The 7,698-nt window shown below is 41.4% G+C and overlaps 1 protein-coding gene across 6 annotated transcripts in view; it reads right to left on the bottom strand.

The window, feature by feature from the left end:
- Nucleotides 1-7,594, bottom strand: part of Dcun1d3 (defective in cullin neddylation 1 domain containing 3) — a 36,374-nt gene extending 28,780 nt beyond the window's left edge. Inside the window, exon 1 of one of the 6 annotated variants that reach the window (XM_013142097.3) lies at nt 7,400-7,594. The gene's annotated coding sequence lies outside the window, so the exon portion shown is untranslated. The other 5 variants (XM_063226634.1, XM_003477800.5, XM_063226636.1 and 2 more) reach the window with 5 other exon arrangements.
- Nucleotides 7,595-7,698: the final 104 nt, after the last annotated feature.

Raw genomic sequence — 7,698 nt, forward strand, 5'->3', positions numbered from 1 at the left:
TTCATCTTTGTGCAGCAGAACTAAACCTTCCAGTTGAGGTTGGGGGTGGGGAGAGGGTTTGTGGTCAAGACTCTGGGCAGGGTCACCACACTGCCCAATTCTATTCCACAGGTCCCTGTGCTCTTAGTGAATGGTGTTCCCCAGAGTTGGGCAATCTTGTGGGCCTACTTCTTTCCAATCCACTGCTGCTCAGGAAGCACCAGTATAGCACTTTCAACCGTTTCTCTGCTGTCTACTGTGGACAAGTCTCTTTCCTATCACCAGCCCACCTCTGCCTCATACGTTGACTCCCCTTAACTAAACTAGCCATCTTAATGCCTCTGGAAAAGGCTTTAAGTTTTTTTTTTATAACAGGAAACTATAAGCCATGAACTGTAACCAACTGTTTCGAGTAAAATTACTAGATAAGTTAACTAGGTATTTGGAAGAAAAACTAATTTGCTTAGATAAAAGAACCATGCAAAAAATGGACACAGAGGGTCAGGCACAGTGGTATATTCCCGTAATTCCAACTACTTGAGAGGCTGAGGCAGGAGGTTACAAGTTGAAGGCCAGGTCTGGCAACTCAGTAAGAACCTGCCTCAAAATAAAAGGGGCTGGAGGTAGATCCCTGGCAAAACATTTAAGGCCCTGGGTGCAAAGCATCTGCTATACTAAGGAGAAAGCCAAACAGAATATATAGTTTTCACCATTAAATATCTAATTTTTCCATTCCTTTCACTGAGGAAAAAGAAGTCACTACAACTAGAAAAAAAAGCTCCTTAGAAGGTCAAACCTTCCATCATGTCCCTGATTCTGCTTCCTAGGGATCGCACTCCGTAGAGTCCTGGCACCATTACTGAGGTGGTGTATACCTCATGTTGTACTTCTTTTTAAAGAGCACCAAGGGCGATCATCTAGTAGATACAAACTAAGTGATTACCTTAAAACCAAATTTACTTCACAGATATTAAAAAATGAGTGTAAAGTCACCATAGTTACTTCTGCAGAATAGTTCTATCAATGTCTCCACTTTTCAGCATTCTGCATAGGTACTGTTTTAACGCCTCAACTTCTACTTGTGTTTTTGCTTGACAGATGGTCTTGCTATGCAATTCCAACAGGCCTCAAACTAATGGCCATCCTTCTGCCTCAGCCTCCCAATGCTGGGATTATAGGCATGTACCAACCATGCCTTGCCTACTTGAATGTAATGTGGTAATTTTCAGAAATATTTTGAGGTGAAAAGGCTGGTGGCTCTTTTAAGTATTCAAAATCCTTTGCTAAACAAGGGAGCTCTCATCACATTACTTATTAATAACTTTGCTTCATTTATGCCACAAGAGTCCTCTCTAAAAGATTAATCATTTGTGACCAAATGTTTGAATAAAGAACCCAGGAATATAGAAGACCAAACACCAAGGATTTAATTAGACTCAAATCCTATTTAGTGTCTATAGGGACTTTTGAGAGATACTATAACGCAGAGGACAAGAATCAGGGCTGACAAGACCTCTTCTTTGCTCTGTAACTTTCTCATTTTCTGTTTTCCCATTAAAACTACTGTTTTTCAACTGCTTTCCAGACCAAACCATTTTACTCAATTGAATCTTAGAAGAAAGGAAATAGAATATTACAGGAGCATTTTTCAGAATGAGACTGTGGCATAAGGTGGAAGGAAGAGAACAGAACTCTCACATCCTTGCCACAAGCATACTCCAGAAATGGCCCCCAAGAGGGATCCTTAAAGTTCAGCTTGAAAAAAAAAAAAAAATCACATTACATAGCTGAAAGTCCTGCAAAGATCTTTTTTCTGCTTCTTCCCAAACTGGAATAAGTAGAATTGATTACATTTAATATACCTAATGCTAGCCCTAAATACTATGTAGCATCAAAATTACAAATCACACCAGTTTACTTTAGGTCAATGCTACAGAGTCTAAGCCAGTAAGAGCTAACTTTTTAGAGCTTTCAACAACATAAACAACCTGCTGTGGCATGCATCCAATAGGTTTACCACCACTAGCCTAAGCCATTTGTGAATGAAAACTAAATTGAAAGGTACAGTATAACCAAATTTTGATGCTTGACTGTAGATGCAATGTTAGTAAATTAGGGAAGGGTAGGTGTTTTCAACACACAGTCTCCTAGATTAATACACAGTGCTGAACACTCCCACAGTTGAAAAGTCTTATATGTAGTGGTGCTATCCATGATCCTCAGTCAGTCAGTCATCAATCAGTCTGGATCTACTAGTCTCACTGACAGGATTTCCACTTGCCAGATCAAAAGATTTTGCCTTCTATCAGGGTAGAACATGAAGATGGTACTTCCCAAAGCTATGTAATCCAGTTGCCCATGCAACAAGTCACACCCAATATAGCACAACTCTTGAGCAAGGGCAAGTCCTCACGAGGCAGGAGTTATTAACAAATCTACCTGCCTATGCAACCAAGCTGGTAACAGGTGACTTATTTTGCCACTAGAGCTAATCATACCTCAACACTGATTTACTGACTTCCTTTTTGTGATGTACGGTATTTATAAGTAAGGTTTCATTTACATACATCTTAAAATAATTAGGCATTTTTTTAAACACAGCACAACTTCAAATAAACAGTTTGAGCCACTTTTAACATTTTCTCTCATTATTCCCTCATAAATCTTATTCAACTAAAAAGAAATAGAAAAACAAACTATCACCTAGAAAAATAAAAAATCTAGTGAAACTGGATTTGAGCTAAAGGACACCAACTCAAATGACCCTGGTCTGTTGTGCAAAGAGCTTCAGGACACTGTCCTAACATTAAGAATTGATCCTGGTTGGCTGGTATGAACATCTGTAAACAGACACAAAGAGGTAATTATAAGTTATCAAGAGCTGAGGAAACAAGAGTTACCATGTAATTGCCATTGTTCCAATGTGAGTTATCACTTCTTCAACTCAAAACAACTGGCAGCCAGTGTACAATTAACTCTCCTACTGCAAAACATATATCAAAACAGTAGCAAAATCAGATTAACTTTAAGTCATCTGATGCATCTAAACCACTTACCCACAACAGCAAGTGCCATTAGTTGCCTTTTAAGTTGTCCACTTTTCAGAAGCATTTGTCCAAAAGAACCCAAAGTTCAAGAGAAAAATTCACTGGTACCCTAGATTAAAGGGCTGACTCAGCTACGAGATTTCAAATTCACTTAGATTTGCAGATTCTTTCCCTAAACACAATTAGAGGCCATTGTAGGAGTCAAAGGCTTCTGCCTGTGTTCAAGTCCCCCTCCTACCCATCCACCCCCTTTCAAAAACTAAGAGCCACCAGTCTCCAAACTGGCTGATGAAATTTCAGCCTACAGGATATTTTCATACTTGAGTTATATATAATAAGCCATTGAAATGAAGACGAATAGTAACTTAATAGCCCACCAAATAGAGTATGGTATGCCCAGTATGGGCATACAAAAATCAAGCCCCAAATCTTTAACCTAGCCACAAATGCATGCATATGCGCGCGCGCGCGCACGCACACACACACACACACACACACCCGTCTCACTACCAGTTCTCTACTCCTTTGAAAAACTCTTTAGTATAGAGGGTGCAGTCTATTTGTGCCTGGTCCTAACTATTTAGTTTAGTCATTTGCTTGCTAGGACTTTCTCTTTGCATTTAAGTCAGAACCCAGTAATTCAGTGCCAGAGTCTAAGCAGTGATGGTGTATTTTTAGAGCTTTCAATGATAACAAAACTGACCGCCGCAGCATCCATGCCATAGGTTTGCCACCACTGGAAGCTATTTACTATACTGTTTAGAACAGGACTTTTTGAGCAGAAAGCTCTATTCAAGTTGGTTCTGATAATGCATCTATAGGTGTTACTGGAATACTAGGACTTAAAGTAGGTGACAGTCCTGTTTCTGATTCATCTTACTGAACACAAAAAAGGTTTAACTTTTCTGAGTTTACTACCAAAAGTCCAAGCAATCCTTAAATCTCTTAACTACTGACTCAAAAGGCTGATTCCCTTAAAGAACACATTCATCACTGTTGTGAAGTGCAAAAGAAGAAAAAAACATTCTCCATGTTTTAGCGCACTGTAATGTCTCAAAGAGTAAAGGGTCAGGGAATCATGATTAGGTGTCTCAAGTGGACAATCTTGGTCAACTTATGCCTCAAAAGCAGCACACTACTGGAGATTTGTCCCCAACACAAGGCAAAAGTAGGTTACATCCCTTGGTTACATGCCAATCCAAAGATGCCAACAGAGTGGAAATGAGTCCCACAATGGTCATTATCTATTGTAAGCAATGAGTGAACTTTTAGCACCAACCTACATCTCAGCTAAGTATTATCAGTCATCAGGAGGATGGACAAGAGTAGAACTACTGCAACATAAACTTTGCTTCCTTACAGAAACATTAAGTTTAAACTGAGATCTTGACGGTCACCTCTGTAGACCAACAGGGACACATTATTAACATGTTCCCAATCTTTTAATATTAAGTTTACAGAGATGAAAGACTCATGCTACCACACATTCAGAGCAGTTATACAATTTTAAATAGCAGCATAAGACAAATAACAAAAAAAAAAAATGTGCCCTCAATTGAATATCCCATTTAGTTTGAAATGCTCAGCAGATTTAGATGCCTGAAAAGGCCCAGGTGACCACTGTCTTTTCTCCCACCCTTGGCAGGCTATCCTTTTTAAATATAACAGACCAAAGTGCCTGCAAAAATAAATGATAAGACTCTCAGAAGGGAACTGCTGGATGCAGTGGTATATGGCAGTGGTATATGCCTATAATCACAGCACTTGGTAGACTGAGGCAAGAGGATTACTGCAGACTCAAGGTCAGCCTGAACTACACAGCAAGGTCCTCTCTCAACACCCACTTCAAAAAAAAGACACAGAGTTTTAAAAGATTTCTTTTTTCGGGCTGGGGATTTAGCTCAGCAGCATAAGCACCTTGCCTTGCAAGAGCGCAGTCATGAGTTCAATCCCTGGTACCCATTTAAAAAAAAAAAAAAAAAAAAAAAGATTTCTTTTTTCTTTCTCTTATCTATCCTGAGTCCTACCTCTGTTCTCTGACCCTGTCCTTTTTTACTCAATTTTCACTCAGTCCATTACTGTCCCGTTCTTCCCAGTCCTTGGAACTGGCCAACCTAATCACACTAGTTTCTGTCAGCAGTTTCCTAAACCTGTAAGGCTGCTCCTTTTAGCATGACTGAGTCCTTTTTTATTTAAAGTTCAGTGTAAGTGTCAACTCCATTTTGTTGTTTTGGTTTGGTTTTTTGAGACAGGATCTCATTAGATAGTCCAGACTGGCCTTAAACTCTCTATGCAGCACAGGCTGGCCTAGAACTCACAAACTTTCTGTCTCAGTCTTTCAAGTACTGTAATTACAGATGTGCACCAACATGAACAGTTAGGTCTTTCTCCACTGTATTCCCATTAGACAATTTCTATCACGTTGTTTACTTTCCTTAGCACTTAATCACTCAGATTTGATTATCTGTTTCTGTCCACAATCCCTACTCAAAGTTCCTTGAGAATAGAGCTTTTGCTTGTGTTAACCTATGTATACCCACTGCCCAAAACTTAGTAGCTACCACTTATGTAGCCAGTCAATAAATGTTTGTTGAATGAATAAATTTTGGGTTTTTGATTCAACAGTAAACTAACAAAGTTATGAATAAGAACAGTAGTCATTCTTTCATTGTATTTCTGTGAACTGCCTCAACAGTTACTTGTACAATCAAGGCATTAAATATTCTGTTTTATCAGGCTTGAAAGCCCTGATAAATAGGACAGGACTCTTCTCGGCATCAGAAGAACATCTGTTATGATAATTCTTCTAGCAATTTGCTTATCAAGCTCAGTTACAGATGTACAGGATTTATGCACAGTTTCTAATCAAAGGACCCCTAAAATGTGAGCAGTACCTCTTAAAGTTCTTAAAACAGTTTCAGATTTGACAGGATTTCTACAAAAATAAACACCAAAACAGGAGTCATTACACTTCATTCTGAAATCCATGACAGTCCAAGAATCACTTGGTGATTCTTTTTTAATACAACAGGATGTCAACAAGAATTCTTCCTAATCAATCTTTGTTTTCTTCAATATTTCTCATTTATTATTGCTTTGTATTCTTCTTTTAAGACAAAACAGACCACAGTGTTTCATTTAAGACCACCTGTACACAAAAAATCCGCTAAACAAATAAGATGAAAATCAGCCCTAGTCCATTGTGTCACTGAAGACCTGTGTGCCAGCCATACAAACAGAGAAAAAGATAAAAGAGCTACTGTCCAATTGTAGAAACAAAAAAAAGTAATATGGGGTTTTCTGTTCTCTGAAGTGCATCATGAAATGTGGGTGGAGAGAAACATAGAAATCCAGAATTAGACTAACATCAAATCGTTTTGGAAAGAGTTGACAATATGTAAATTCTCACACATAAAGTATTTAGAGCAAGAGACCTTGAATCTTGGGCTATGATACCATTCAGGATTCCTTTCAAGGGCTCTGGAATTCTCGTATTCATAAAATAATGTTTATTATAATTGGGAGCTAAGACGTGTTGAGAGAAACTCCCAATGTGAGACAGCTTGTAACTGAAGTATTACAAACCTTGCAGTATCTGGGATCGAGGCTGAACACCAAATTCAAAATAGGTAACCAAGGTACTAAGTGACATAATGGGCGGACTGGGGGGGGGGGAGTTACGAATGCCACTCAGCCAAAAAGAATTAAAGTAGAAACGAGGGGTGTGTGTGGGGAAGGATGAGGAGGATGGAAAAAACAATACATTTATCACCCCGTCCCACTTCCTATACAGGATACAGGCAAAACCTCCAGCCCATTACCTCAGACACAGATGGTTATCGCTTACAGCAAAGGTGCACAGAAAGGCCTTCAGGTCTGAGCCCCTTAATTCCAAGGCTGTTAACGATTAGAGAAGGATGGGGGTGGGGTGGGAAATGAGGGCGGAGGGAGCTCGAGATTCACCCACCACCACCCCCTTGGGCTCCTACCTCACGGCGCATAGCCGAGACTTGGGACCAGAGTCTAAACCCCCTCCAGGGCAGCTCCGGCCCCACAACCCCAGGCCCTGGGTTGAGGGGTGCTGGCAGTTGGGAAGCAGGGACAGTAGGTAAGTTTTCTGAGCCCTGCGGCTGACACGCCACAGGCTCTCCTCACAGCCTCTTCTCCAGAAAGACCCGTCCAGACAAGGCGCTGATTTCCACTCCTCCCTTCCAACCCTCTTCCCAAGGAACCCAACCCCCGCCCCTTCATCTCTCAATGCTCCCCCCTTTTCCTCAACTCCCCCCCCTCCCAAACTCACAGCTGCTCCAGAGGTTCCTCCAGTCAAACCCTTTCTGGAAACGACGGCGGCCCGGCGGATCCAAACCACCTACCATCCCCGCTCGCGTTTCCAGGCTCCCTACCCCCGCCGCCGCCGCCTCTTCTTCCACCACTGCCACCGCCTCCTCTTCATCTGCGGCCCACCGGCTGCTGCCGTCTCGAAACCCCGCCCCCTCCATTGCCTCCTGCATCATCACTTCCGGTAATCCCGCCAGCCGCCTGCTCCAGGAGGGAGACCGGAGGGGAAAAGGGTGGGAATGGGTGGACGATTACGTCACGACGTACGCAAAGACCGTACGAAGCCGTAGCCAAGTAAGGGCAAAGACGTAGCCCATGAAAGGAAGGGCTGGGC

The sequence above is a fragment of the Cavia porcellus genome, unplaced genomic scaffold, assembly GCF_034190915.1.
Source record: "Cavia porcellus strain 051 isolate PalLab524CR breed Dunkin Hartley unplaced genomic scaffold, mCavPor4.1 scaffold_16, whole genome shotgun sequence".
Classification (NCBI taxonomy): Eukaryota; Metazoa; Chordata; class Mammalia; order Rodentia; family Caviidae; genus Cavia; species Cavia porcellus.